Source organism: Martes martes (genome assembly GCF_963455335.1).
Source record: "Martes martes genome assembly, chromosome: 12".
Lineage (NCBI taxonomy): Eukaryota > Metazoa > Chordata > Mammalia > Carnivora > Mustelidae > Martes > Martes martes.
In genome coordinates, this window is record NC_137900.1 from 92128739 (window position 1) to 92140419 (window position 11681).

The following is an 11681-nucleotide window of genomic DNA, read 5'->3' on the forward strand; positions in this document are numbered from 1 at the left end:
CTCCGCAAGAAGAAAGGCACAAAGAAACGATGACCATCCGGCACAGAGAGGGTAAGGCAAGCGGCCCAGAGCCACACAGCCAGGAAGAAACAGCGCCTGGGATGCAAATCCAGACTCTCTGGTGCAGAACCAAGATTTTCACCCTGAACTACACATGGCCACCTTTACCCTCTATTTTATTTGTCCTTTTAAAACAATAATGGCCTGGCCTTGAATATTAAAGGGGGTGTTTGGCAGTGAAAAAGAAATGCAGGGGCGCCTGGGTGGCTCAGTGGGTTAAGCCTCTGCCTTCAACTTGGTCACGGTCTCAGGGTCCTGGGATTGAGCCCCACATCGGGCTCTCTGCTCATCGAGGAGCCTGCTTCCCTCTCTCTCTCTGCCTGCCTCTCTGCCTACTTGTGATCTCTCTCTCTCTCTCTCTGTCAAGTAAGTAAATAAAATCTTTAAAAAAAAAAAAAAAAAAAGCACGGCAAAGCACGGCAAAGCACGTCCTTTCATTCTTTGCTTCCACCTGCTGCCTCTTCCCAGCCAGAACCCGGGTGATCTCGGGCAGGTTCCTCACTCTCTCTGCTGTGCAATGGGGGTGTTACACTAGTAAAACCAGTACCAGCGTCTCAGGCCATTGGGAGGAATTCAGCAAGTTGAGACCGTGCTTAGAACAGCGCATGGCACCAAGCGCTGGCTGCTGTCCTTGCCCAGGTCCCCTCTCTCCCCCCTGACCCCAACAGACCTGCGAGGGGTGCGTCACTCCCCCCTTCTCCCGCTCTCTACTTGTATCTGAGTGCCTCCAGTGCTGGGCCCCGGGGCCCGTGAATCAGGCCGACACCCTGGCCCCGGCCCCAGCTCTGGCTCGGGCACAGCGACAACCCCCCTGTCCTCACTGCCATGTCCAGGACCAAGGCACTGAGTACGCAGGGGAGGGTCCCGCTCAGGGGCCCAGGGTCTGGTCTACGAACCAGCAGACTGTGAGGGCTGACGGTGCAGGCAAAGGTCAGGAAGGGACCCTGGAGATAGAGATGGGGAAGGGCTCTCATCCCGATTCCCCCAGGGACAAAGAAAGTCCGGGATGAGCCTGAAACCTCTTGTGTCACGAGGTACGGAGGGGCTCCGAAGAGGAAGAGGACCGATGCCCGGGGGTCACTGGAGTGGAATGAGGAGAATGACAGCGGCGGAGTTTACACACCGTTGCTTCTGTTTTAAGGAAATCCTCAGACCCCGGTCATATCAACAAGAGGAGTTGGGGGGGCGGTCAGTGAGGAGCTCTCCCTCAGAGAATGTTAGGATGACACGTTCAGGAGACGGCCACTGGAAAGTCACTGTTTCCCAGCCAGCAGGGGGACGGCGACGTGGGCAGGGACATCCGTGGCTGCTAAGGGCAGCGGGTGGAAGGATCGTAAGCAACAGGCCTCTCACGGCCTCAGGGCTTCAGCCTCCAGATTATGGGTCAGCCACAAAGAAGGCAGCTGCTGGCACCGTCTTAACCAAGTGGCCAAAGTCAGCATCACCAACAAGGCGAATGAATGCTTTGTGCCTCCCAGGCCAATGCCGCAGGAAGGATAAACCACCACCGTACGTTCTCGCCAAAAATATTTAACCCAATGGGGCGCCTGGGTGGCTCAGTCGGTTGAGTGTCTGCCTTTGGCTCAGGTCATGATCCTGGGGTCCTGGGATCGAGTCCCGCAACGGGCTCCCTGCTCAGTGGGGAGTCTGCTTCTCCTCTCACTCTCTCTCTCAAATAAATGAATTTTTAAAAAATAAAAATACATATTTAACCCGATGCTAATCACAAGGGAACAATCGGACAAATCTAGATTCTGGGGCATTCTAAAAGCTACCTGGCGCTTACTTGTCAAAAATGTCCGTACCATGACAGACTGACACAAAATAAAATTTACAAAGGAGTGGAACGTTTTACACACAGGAGGCTGAAGAGACCCGGCAGCTAAATGCAATGTGTGATCCTCGATTGGATTCAGAATTAAAGTCTTTTTTAAAAATGCAGCAATAAAGGACATTTTAGGATAACGGCAGAAATTTGAACACAAATTAGATAATTACCTCCAATTTTGATAACAGTACTGTTTTTTTTTTGGGTTTTTTTTAAGATTTTATTTATTTATTTGACAGACAGATCACAAGTAGGCAGAAAGGCAGGCAGAGAGAGGAGGAAGCAGGCTCCCCGCGGAGAAGGGAGCGCGATGTGGGGCTCGATCCCAGGACTCTGGGATCATGACCTGAGCCGAAAGCAGAGGCTTTAACCCACTGAGCCACCCCGGTGCCCCTGATAACAGTACTGTTACTGTGTTTTAAAAAGTCCTTATTCCTTGGAAATATGTTCTCCTGTATTTAGAAGTGAGATATCATGATTATCACAACACACTTTGACATTGTTGTGCGAAAACCAAAAGCAGAGACAGTTGAACAGAACAAGGAAGCATAACGTGGTAAGGTTTCGGAAACTGTGGAACCCGGGTACTTTACATCTTCATTGAATTTAGATCTTCGTTGCACTATTTTAATTTTCTTTTACATTTAAAAATTTCAGGACAAGAAGTTGGATGAAAATGATAAAAAAAACTTTTTTTTAAAAGATCTTATTTATTTATTTGACAGATAGAGAGACAGCCGGAGAGGGAACACAAGTAGGGGGAGTGGGAGAGAGAGAAGCAGGCTTCCCCCCAAGCAGGGAGCCTGATGCGGGGCTCAATCCCAGGATCCTCGGATCATGACCAGAGCCGAAGGCAGACGCTTAACAACTGAGCCACCCAGGCTCCCCGAAAAATGATAAAATTTTTAAAACAAATTTGTTAATAAAGGTGCATTTGTGAGAAGTGGGGAATACAACTGTATCCCTTCCTCATGCCATACATTAAAATAAACTCAAGAGGTTAAAGGCGAAGTAACCATTTTGAAAGCTTTAGGAGACTGATAAATTCAACCACATTACAATAAAAATCTTCTATACCATAAAAGACAAGAGGAAAAAAGCACAAGCTGTGATCGAGACAAGATACTGGAAACGCATGACAGAGATAATGGATTAACATGGAAAATACAAGAATTTCTAACAACAACAACAACAAAAATCAAGGGAGAAAACGAGCAGCCCAAGAGAACGAGGAGGGGAGGGCCAGAGCCCGAAAACCCCGGAGGAGGGAAAGAAAATGGTCAGCAAACCCGAGACCACCCCGGTGGCAATGCAGGAAATACAGATTTTACCCCCATCAGATGAGCAAAGAAGCTTTTTAAAAATTCTGGCAGCACCGAATGTTTGTGAGGACGTGGGGCAGCGAGATTTCCCATGCACTGCGGGCGGGAGTGTCCATCAGCGGACGATTTAGTCTAATGTGCCTTCGCCCGGCAGTCCCTCCGCTCCGCGTGGCCGGAGAAAATCCAGCACCGGGGACCAGCGCGCGCGTGCCGGAGTGACCCCTGCAGTACTGGACAGTGAGCGAGTAGCGGGAAAACCGGCCGCGCGCCACAGGAGCCCGGCTAGCGGCTTGCAGGGCAGCCCCGCCCTGGGAGAGCAGCCCGAGGTGGCCGTGGGTGACCGGGAGGGGCCCCTCAGCCGCGGCACGACTGACCTTTCGCACCGGATCGTTCCGCCTCGAGGGGTGTCTCTGCGCACCAGGCGGCGTCACTGCTGCTCGCTTGGCTCGCGACAGACGCAAGTGGCGCCCACCCATCCCCAAATTGCAACTCCCCCCCGCCCCCGCCTGAGAACCCATCAATCGGAGCTGTGTGCATCCCCACGGAGAGACCCTAAAAGACGGTTCAAATCACAGGAGAGAGGCAGCACCGTATCCTTCATAAAAACGCTGAAACATACAAAACACATGCATCTCCGTTACCCAGATGAGGCTCGGGTGGGGGGCAGGTGGCCCAAAATCCCCCGCTAGAGCCAGAGTAGGGCCGCAAGCCCCGTGGCAACGCACGTGTGTGCCACTCCGGTAAGTCAGGCCCTAGGTTTATAAACGGGATTTTTTCCCCGTGCCCTTGGCCATCTTCCCCGATGACGCAATGCATCCACGGTCAGCCCCAGCGCTGCTCGATGCCTCTCTACCTCTGGGGACACGGGCAGGGGCCCTTGTCCATAAAGGGCCCCAGGTCAAACCGGCTTTGAGAATGGCCGTTGCAGATGGGCGGTTTCCGCCCCTTTCCCCTAGACCCTCGCACAAATAACATTCATCGCTGCGCACCACCGCGCAGGGGGCGTCTCTGAGAGAAAACCTGCTCCCTCACCTGCGAGCTCCTCCCGGCTCTGCCCGGCTCGTTGCCTCTTGCTCTGCGTGCGCCGAGGCCGCAGGGCGGCAGCGCGGGTCACTGTCCCCACCGCCCACCCGGAGCTGGAGCCGAGCTGAGGGGCAGATCCCGAGGCCTGTCCCCTCCGCGGGCCCCAGGGAGCCTGGAGCGGGCCGACAGCGCCGCCCTGCCGGTGGCAAGTCGCTTCGCATTCGGGCAGCTGGTGCGCACCTGGCACGCGCACCTGGCACGCGCACCTGGCACGCGCACCTGGCACGCGCACCTGGCACGCGCACCTGGCACGCGCACCTGGCACGCGCACCTGGCACGGCGGGGATCCCTGCTGTTCCTGAAGTGGAGCCCACATGGTGCGATCCTGGCTGGGGAGGGCTGCTCGTGTCCCCTGTAGCACAGCTGCCCCTCTGGCCATCCACGCTGCGAGCCCCGGCAGTGCCCCCCCCACTCTGGGGGTCCTGGGTGGGAAGGCCCCAAGACCTGGTGGCTGTGGCCACAGGGGACCCCAAGAGCCCTGGGGGCGATGAGCACCTGTGCAGGGCGGCCACAGCCTGGAGCCCACCTCAGGGAAGTGGCTCACAGGGAGTGAGGAAAATATTGCTAACACAGCCTTTCTCAAAAGCTCTGGGACAATGCCGTTTGTAAGACAGAATGACCAGAAGAACTGGTGTTTCCTTTAAAATACAGTTAGTTTGGGGGCGCCTGGGTGGCTCAGTCGGTTAAGCAGCTGCCTTTGGCTCAGGTCATGATCCCAGGATCCTGGGATCGAGTCCCACATCCGTCTCCTTGCTCGCCCAGGAGCCTGCTTCTCTCTTTCCTTCTGCCTGCCACTCGGCCTGCTTGTGATCCCTCTCTCTCTGTCAAATAAACAAAATCTTAAAAAAAGTTTTATAAAAATAATTCACACTCACTGTACAACAAATAGAAAAATGAAAAAAAAAACCGTATATCTGAAATAAACTTGCATTTACTCCCTGGAATAGTTAGGGCACAGAGGGTTTCTAGGGCGGTGGGACCATCCTGTGTGACACTGGAATGGCCTACGGGTATCGTGACACGATCGTCCAGACCCATGGAATGCAGGTGAGTGAGCCCTAATGCAAACCATAGACTCAGGGACCACAGCAAATGTGCCCTCCGGAGACTGGAGGCGGTGGGGAGGCCGGTGTGTGGGGAGAAGGGTCTTCGGACAAAACTCTGTACCTTCCTCTCCTCTTGATGTGAACCTAAAATGCTCTATCAAATAAAACATTCTAAAAACCCCAAGTACCTAGTCCTTGTTAAACATACTGACAAATGTCTTTTTAGGGTTTTCTTTCCCCTATTAAAAAAATCTGTGTGTTGTATGTACACATGCATGCACACACACAGACACACAGAGAAGGAAGATATAACCGCCCCTTACCACGATATTATGAAGCTTTTCCAGGTCAAGAAAAACGACTGAAGGGCTGCTTGGGTGGCTCCATCGTTAAGCTTCTGCCTTCGGCTCAGGTCATGATCCCAGGGTCCTGGGATCGAGCCCCACATCGGGCACCCTGCTCAGCGGGGAGCCTGCTTCTCCCTCTCTCTCTGCCTGCCACTCCCTCTGCTTGTGTTCCCTCTCTCGCTGTGTCTCTTTCTGTCAAGTAAATTATATAAAAAAAAAAAGAAGAAGAAGAAGAAGAAGAAAACGACTGAAAACTGTACTGGGGTCTGTCACCATGCCCCGGAGGTGCCATCATTAGCCACGCCCCTGCTGATGGTTTTAACGTGGTGGCTCCTGCCGAGGGCCACTCTCTAAGCCCCGAGATGACCTGGGAGGAGAGTGCCGGCTATGGGGGTTCCGATCAAGGCATTTACGTTGCTTGAAAACCTTCCATGGCTCCCTACTGCCCTTAGGGTAAGGCTCGGCTGCTCTCAGCCTTCCCTTCCTCCCTGAGCTGGAATGCTGCTGACTGTGCACAGCATAACGCCGTGTGTCTTCTTTCTAGCTCATTCTTTTTTGGGGAAAAGCACTGACTTGGGGGGGGGGGGACTTGGGCCCACATTTAGGTCACGCGGGTTCTGTGTCGGGAATTCCAGTGCAGCTCAGCTCAGTGGTTCTGATTCGGGGACATTCATGAGGTGGTCGTCAGGGCATCGGCTAGGGCTGTACCATCCGAAGGCCTGACTGGGGCTGGAGGGTCCACTTCCAAGATGGCGCCCTCGCTGCGCATGTTGACGCTGCTGGCTGCTGGCACAAGGAGTTTCCTCCCCACGAGGACCTCTCCCCATGGAGATTCTTGAGAGTCCTCACAGCAAGGAGCTGGTTTCCCCCGGAGCAGAAGATCCAAGAGAAAGCAGGCTCCCCTGCAGCCCCGTGTTCCCACCGCACCCAACTGCTCCCACAGTCAGCCCTCCTCAGCACAGGAGGGACTAGCCACTCTGCTACTGGGAGGGACCAGGGCTTTCCGTGTCTGGGAGTTCAGTGAAGCAGAATTCCTGTCAAAAATCAACCTCAGGGGGCGCCTGGGTGGCTCAGTGGGTTAAAGCCTCTGCCTTCAGCTCGGGTCATGGTCTCAGGATCCTGGGATCGAGCCCCGCATCGGGCTCTCTGCTCAGCACGGATCTTGCTTCTCTCTCTCGCTGCCTGCCTCTCTGCCTACTTGTGATCTCTGTCTGTCAAATAAATAAATAAAAAATCTTTAAAAAAAAAATCAACATCAGGTATTATCTCCTGGACTTGGCCTTATATGGCCGCGGCGGTCGTGTTCAAGCCTCGGGCTGGAGCTCGGAGTCCACAGGCGCGGGTGGTTAGGGGAGGAGGAGGAGGGAGGGGAAGTGGGAGAGCGAGGGCAAGCTGAAGCCGTGAGGTGGACTGGAGCCCCTGTCGCCTGCCCGCGTCGCCGGAGACGGGGGTTGTCCCCCAGGAGAAGCTGGGTCCCTCTGTCTTGGAGCCGGACAGTCTCCCGGCCCAGGTGCTGGAGAAGCTGACCAGAGGCTGCGGCTCTTCTCGCCCCGGGTGTCACGCGGCGTCTCCCGCGCCCCATCCGAAAGCGACCCTGCAGCGAGTTCTGCCCACCCAAGGCGACAAGGTGCGGACTGCCGTGGGACGATGTTTGTGTCCCCCTCGCCCCCGTTCCCACGTCGACATTCTGCCCCCCAAGCGATGGTGACAGGAGGTGGCGCCTGTGGCAGGTGATTAGGTCCTGCGGATAGAACCTCACGAGTGGCGTCTGGGTCCTCATGAGAGAGGCCCCAGAGAGCTCCCTCGCACCTTCCACCATGTGAGGACACGGTGGGACAAGGCTGTCACCAGACACCTGGGACTCCCGGCCTCTGGAGCAGGGCGAGGACGTTCGGGAGGGGCCGGAACCTGGGATTTCGTTACAGCAGCCCGAACGCGCGGGCACAGAAACCCACCACGCGCTTAGCCTCTTCCTCCCCTGAACCCCGGGGATGGGGGCCTGATTTTGGAACCTACTGGTGAAAAGAATCAGAGAAAGAACTCAAACCCCAATTTCCACGTTCAGGTCGAGTGAAGGCCCTGGAGGCTGCCGGTGGCCAGGGTGGAGCTAAGGCCGCGCTGCTCCCGTCCAGTCAAGACCGAGTCCCTCTCAGGCCCGTCCGTGTGCGTGGGCTCAGCCTGGCCCTCGGTCCTGCGGGCACCTACCGTAGGGGTCATGAGCAAGGGCTTTCCGGTCACCGGACCGTAGCTCCGCTAGTTCTCAGCTCCAGCACCCCCGGCAAGTCCCCGCAGGGACAACGGCGGCTCGGATGTCAGCGCTTGGTGGGAAAACTCCAGCGATCACGAAGGGGAGTGCACGCGCCCAGCGGACTTGGCCGTGCGTGGCTTCGATCCCACGTGGAGCCCCGGCGCCAGGGTCCCCTCGCCTAAACAACAGCCACGCGGCCTTCCCGGCCAGACCAGTGCCAGACTGGCTGCCTTCTCGAGGCTTCGTTGGCCACGCGGACTCCCTCCGGATCTCCTCCCTTCTAACGGCCCAGAGTCCCCGGAGCGGTTTCCCGTTCTCCTTCCCCCCACCCCGGCCCCCACCCTGCTGTCCTCGGGAACCTCCTTCTGAGCGAAAGCGAAGGCCCCCTGATGGCCTTTCGTGGTGGGCTTGGCCCTGCCTGGGGCTCCTGGGGGAGACAACGCGTTGAGGGAGGCAGACTGACCCCCACGGGCCCGAGGACTGCTCCTCGCTCCTGACCGCTAGGAGCCAGGCTGCTCCGCGGAATCACCTGTGACGGAGTTTAAGACTTTCAAAAAACAGAAAGGAACAAAACAGGCAGTGAGCGCTGGGCCCCAGACCCGTTCTGTGACAAACCCTCGGGCAGAGCCCAGGAGTGGAACTCTTCCAGAGCTCCCTGGGTGACTCCCAAGTGGGTCCCCAGGTTGAAAATGACACGATAGAACACTGAAATTAAAAAAATAAACGCAAATTAAAAAATAGAAAGTGACACGTTAACACCTCTTTGCGGGAACGCGACTGCAGCACAAAGGTGGCCCCATCCACCAGCACGGCCCAGCTTGAGCGCCGGGGAGCAGGGCCCACGCGGACCGCCCGGCGGGCCTCCAGCACCCCATCTGTCTACGGATACCATTTATGCCCCTTGACGTGGCAGATGCCTCCCTACAGGGCAGGGTGGGTGACAGACGGGTCCCCCGAGTACACAAAGTGCTGCCGCGCGAGGCACAACGCGTAAATTCTGCGTAAGCCGAAGCTCAGTTTCAGCTTCCTCCCTGAATTATTTATTCCTCAAACAATGAATGGCGACCCCTGGGAGGTGGCGGGGACTGCGTGGGCGTCGGGCAGGAGGGCCTTTAAACATCCCTGCCACAGATGCGGCGGTAATGAATTCCATGGACGAAATGGCCGTCCCCCTGGTCTCTCACCCCTGCCCCCATCACTTCACCCTCCCAGGGACTTGCTCCGGCATCTGGAACGAGCAAACGCCCTTCGCTAGGAGCGTGGCCGAGTCCCACACCGCGCCTGCAGCCACTGCTCGTAGGAAGCGCGTCCCACTTCTGTGGCCGCCGGCAGTCACCCCGACTTGGACGTCTGCACCCGTTGTGCCTCTGGGAGCTCCGCTCGCGCCCGCCTGGCCTCCCCCACCCTCCCCAGCCTCCGCCTGGAGGTGAGCGGCTTCTTCGGTCGGGCCAAGCTCCCAAATAGGACTGGCCACCCGGGCTGGTGGTGACACACCTCGTGACCTCACAGATGAGACTGCATCACCCCAAGAGCTTGGAAGGGGTAGCAGGGGGGCTAGAGAACAGACCTGAATAAAGCAAATCCCCGCCACACGCTTCCTGCAGACAGACCACGTGGCTGCTGAGCGGCCGAGCCCGCTGCTGAGCGCACGGACCCTGAATCCCACCTAATTCAGGCCAGTTTTCTGGTTTCAATTTCACCAGTTTCTCTTAAAATGGAAGTTTTCACAAAGAGGGCTACTGTTTACCACATCCCAGCTGTGAACTCAGAGCATGGAAAGAGTCAAAGCTGCAGCAAAAAATTATCATCTGCGCAACTAATTTTAGAAAATAGTTTAGTACAGTTTTGTTATAAAATCCATTTATAGGAGGTTACTCATATGTACTTATCACATTCGCTCCTGGTGATACATGAAAACATAGAACCAAATAAACCAGCACATAAATCCAAGGAAAATTATATACAGAGCAGCAAAACAAGTTTTAAGCGGAACATCCTCCTGGTGAAAAATGACTAGTGGAGACAGGACGTGTTCTTAGCGCCGTGGCTAAGGACGGAGCAGACGGCCGTACTCCTCCCTCTGCAAGGAGGGCAACTACCACTCACCCACACTGCTGGGGACGGCCGCATGTGAAACGCTTTAGGCCAACATTTTCTTACCAACTGGAAAAACAAGCAGTTTTAAGTGCAGCGTCAGGTGGGCTGTGTTCGTGGGGCAAGGCTGGCAGGACACAGGCTCCGACGGGAGAGCGCGGGGAACCAGCAGATGGACACGGTGTGGGAGGACAGGCTCAGCGGGAAGGACCATGGTCCGGGCATGGCAGCAGAGTCCATGGCCTGGGAATGGGGAACTCCCTAAAGGGAGTTTAGACCCTTTAAACTGCTACCACCAAGAATTTGCTCAAGAGGAGTTAATAGGAAAGTCAGTCAAAAACAAAGACGTTTCTGGCCAAAGGCACAAGCAGGAAGCTCACAGGGGCCTCGGCTGGACAGGGTGCGGCTCGCCCTGCACTCACGCTGGCCGAAGACCCGCCCTCTGCGGGCACACAGGGAGCAGGGCGACCGTGGGGCTGGAGCGTGTGCTCCCTGAGGGCCGGGGGTGTCCACTCGACGTCACCAGGTGTCTGGACCCCCGTGGGGGCGATGTGGGTAATGAAGAAGCAGAATGTTTAAACTGTTGGCAAACATTTAAAGCTTTTAATAACAAGCTTCAGTAGAATTTGACACAAATCCCTCTGCCTAAAAGCAGACGGCAAAATTTCAAACGGTGCACACTGATCTTCGCGGTCTGTTGCCCTCCCCAAATCAGCTCACGGGCAGCACAGCCTTCCCCACAAACCACTAGTTCCGACAAGCACCACCTGTGGCTACGACATACTCTGTCTGTGTTTGGAAAGCTGGACTTCTCCACGAGAGACCACCCGCCCCGCACCCCGTGCACGTACTCAAACGTCCCCTTCCCCAGGGCACCACGTTCCACAGCACAAGCCCCTCTAACAGATGACCCTACAACAGTGGCGTCTTTCCCTCAAGGTAGCACAGTCTCCAAAGATCACAGGAAACCTGTCAACTCTCTTCCTGGCTCTCAACTTCCCATGTCTGCACTTCCCTTCAGCCCTCTCCCTGGAAGGGCTGTTTCTTTCCCGCCTACAGTATTTTATCTGGCAGGCCCTCCTGGATCCTAAGCTGCCAGGTCAGTGACCAGGTCCCTTCGGGAGACGTTCTAACATGCAGCTCCCCAGGCTCCCCCGCGGGACTCCGGACCCGGCAACCAGGGGACCTGTCACCCACCAGCTACGGGACACCCACACTACGCTGGGGGCATCTGAATGGTGGGTCAAGAATTATTCTTTTGTTTTGTCTTCATCTTTTTCAAGGGGAACTCGAATTTCAGCTGGAAAACCATGTGTTGCCTGGAGTAGGCGGCTGGCCTCGGCAGGGCGGGGTACGACCCTGGGCCAAGGAGCCTCATCGGAAAATGTCCAACGTCTGCAGAACTGCACCTAACACGACTCAGCTGCCCACAGGTTCCCCCAGGAGATGACACTTATTTTCTGAACCAGAACCGGAGCCGTCTGACCCCCCGCTTGAACTCGGCCCCCTCCAGAACCTGCGCTGCGCAACATCTGAAAGGGCCCGTCCTCCTCCTCCTGCCTTTTTTTGTTTTTGTTTTTTTGTGAATATAAAGTCTGCTCTGTTGAAAGTGACCAACATTTTAAGCAGGAGAAAGAAAAGCGGTCTACTAGA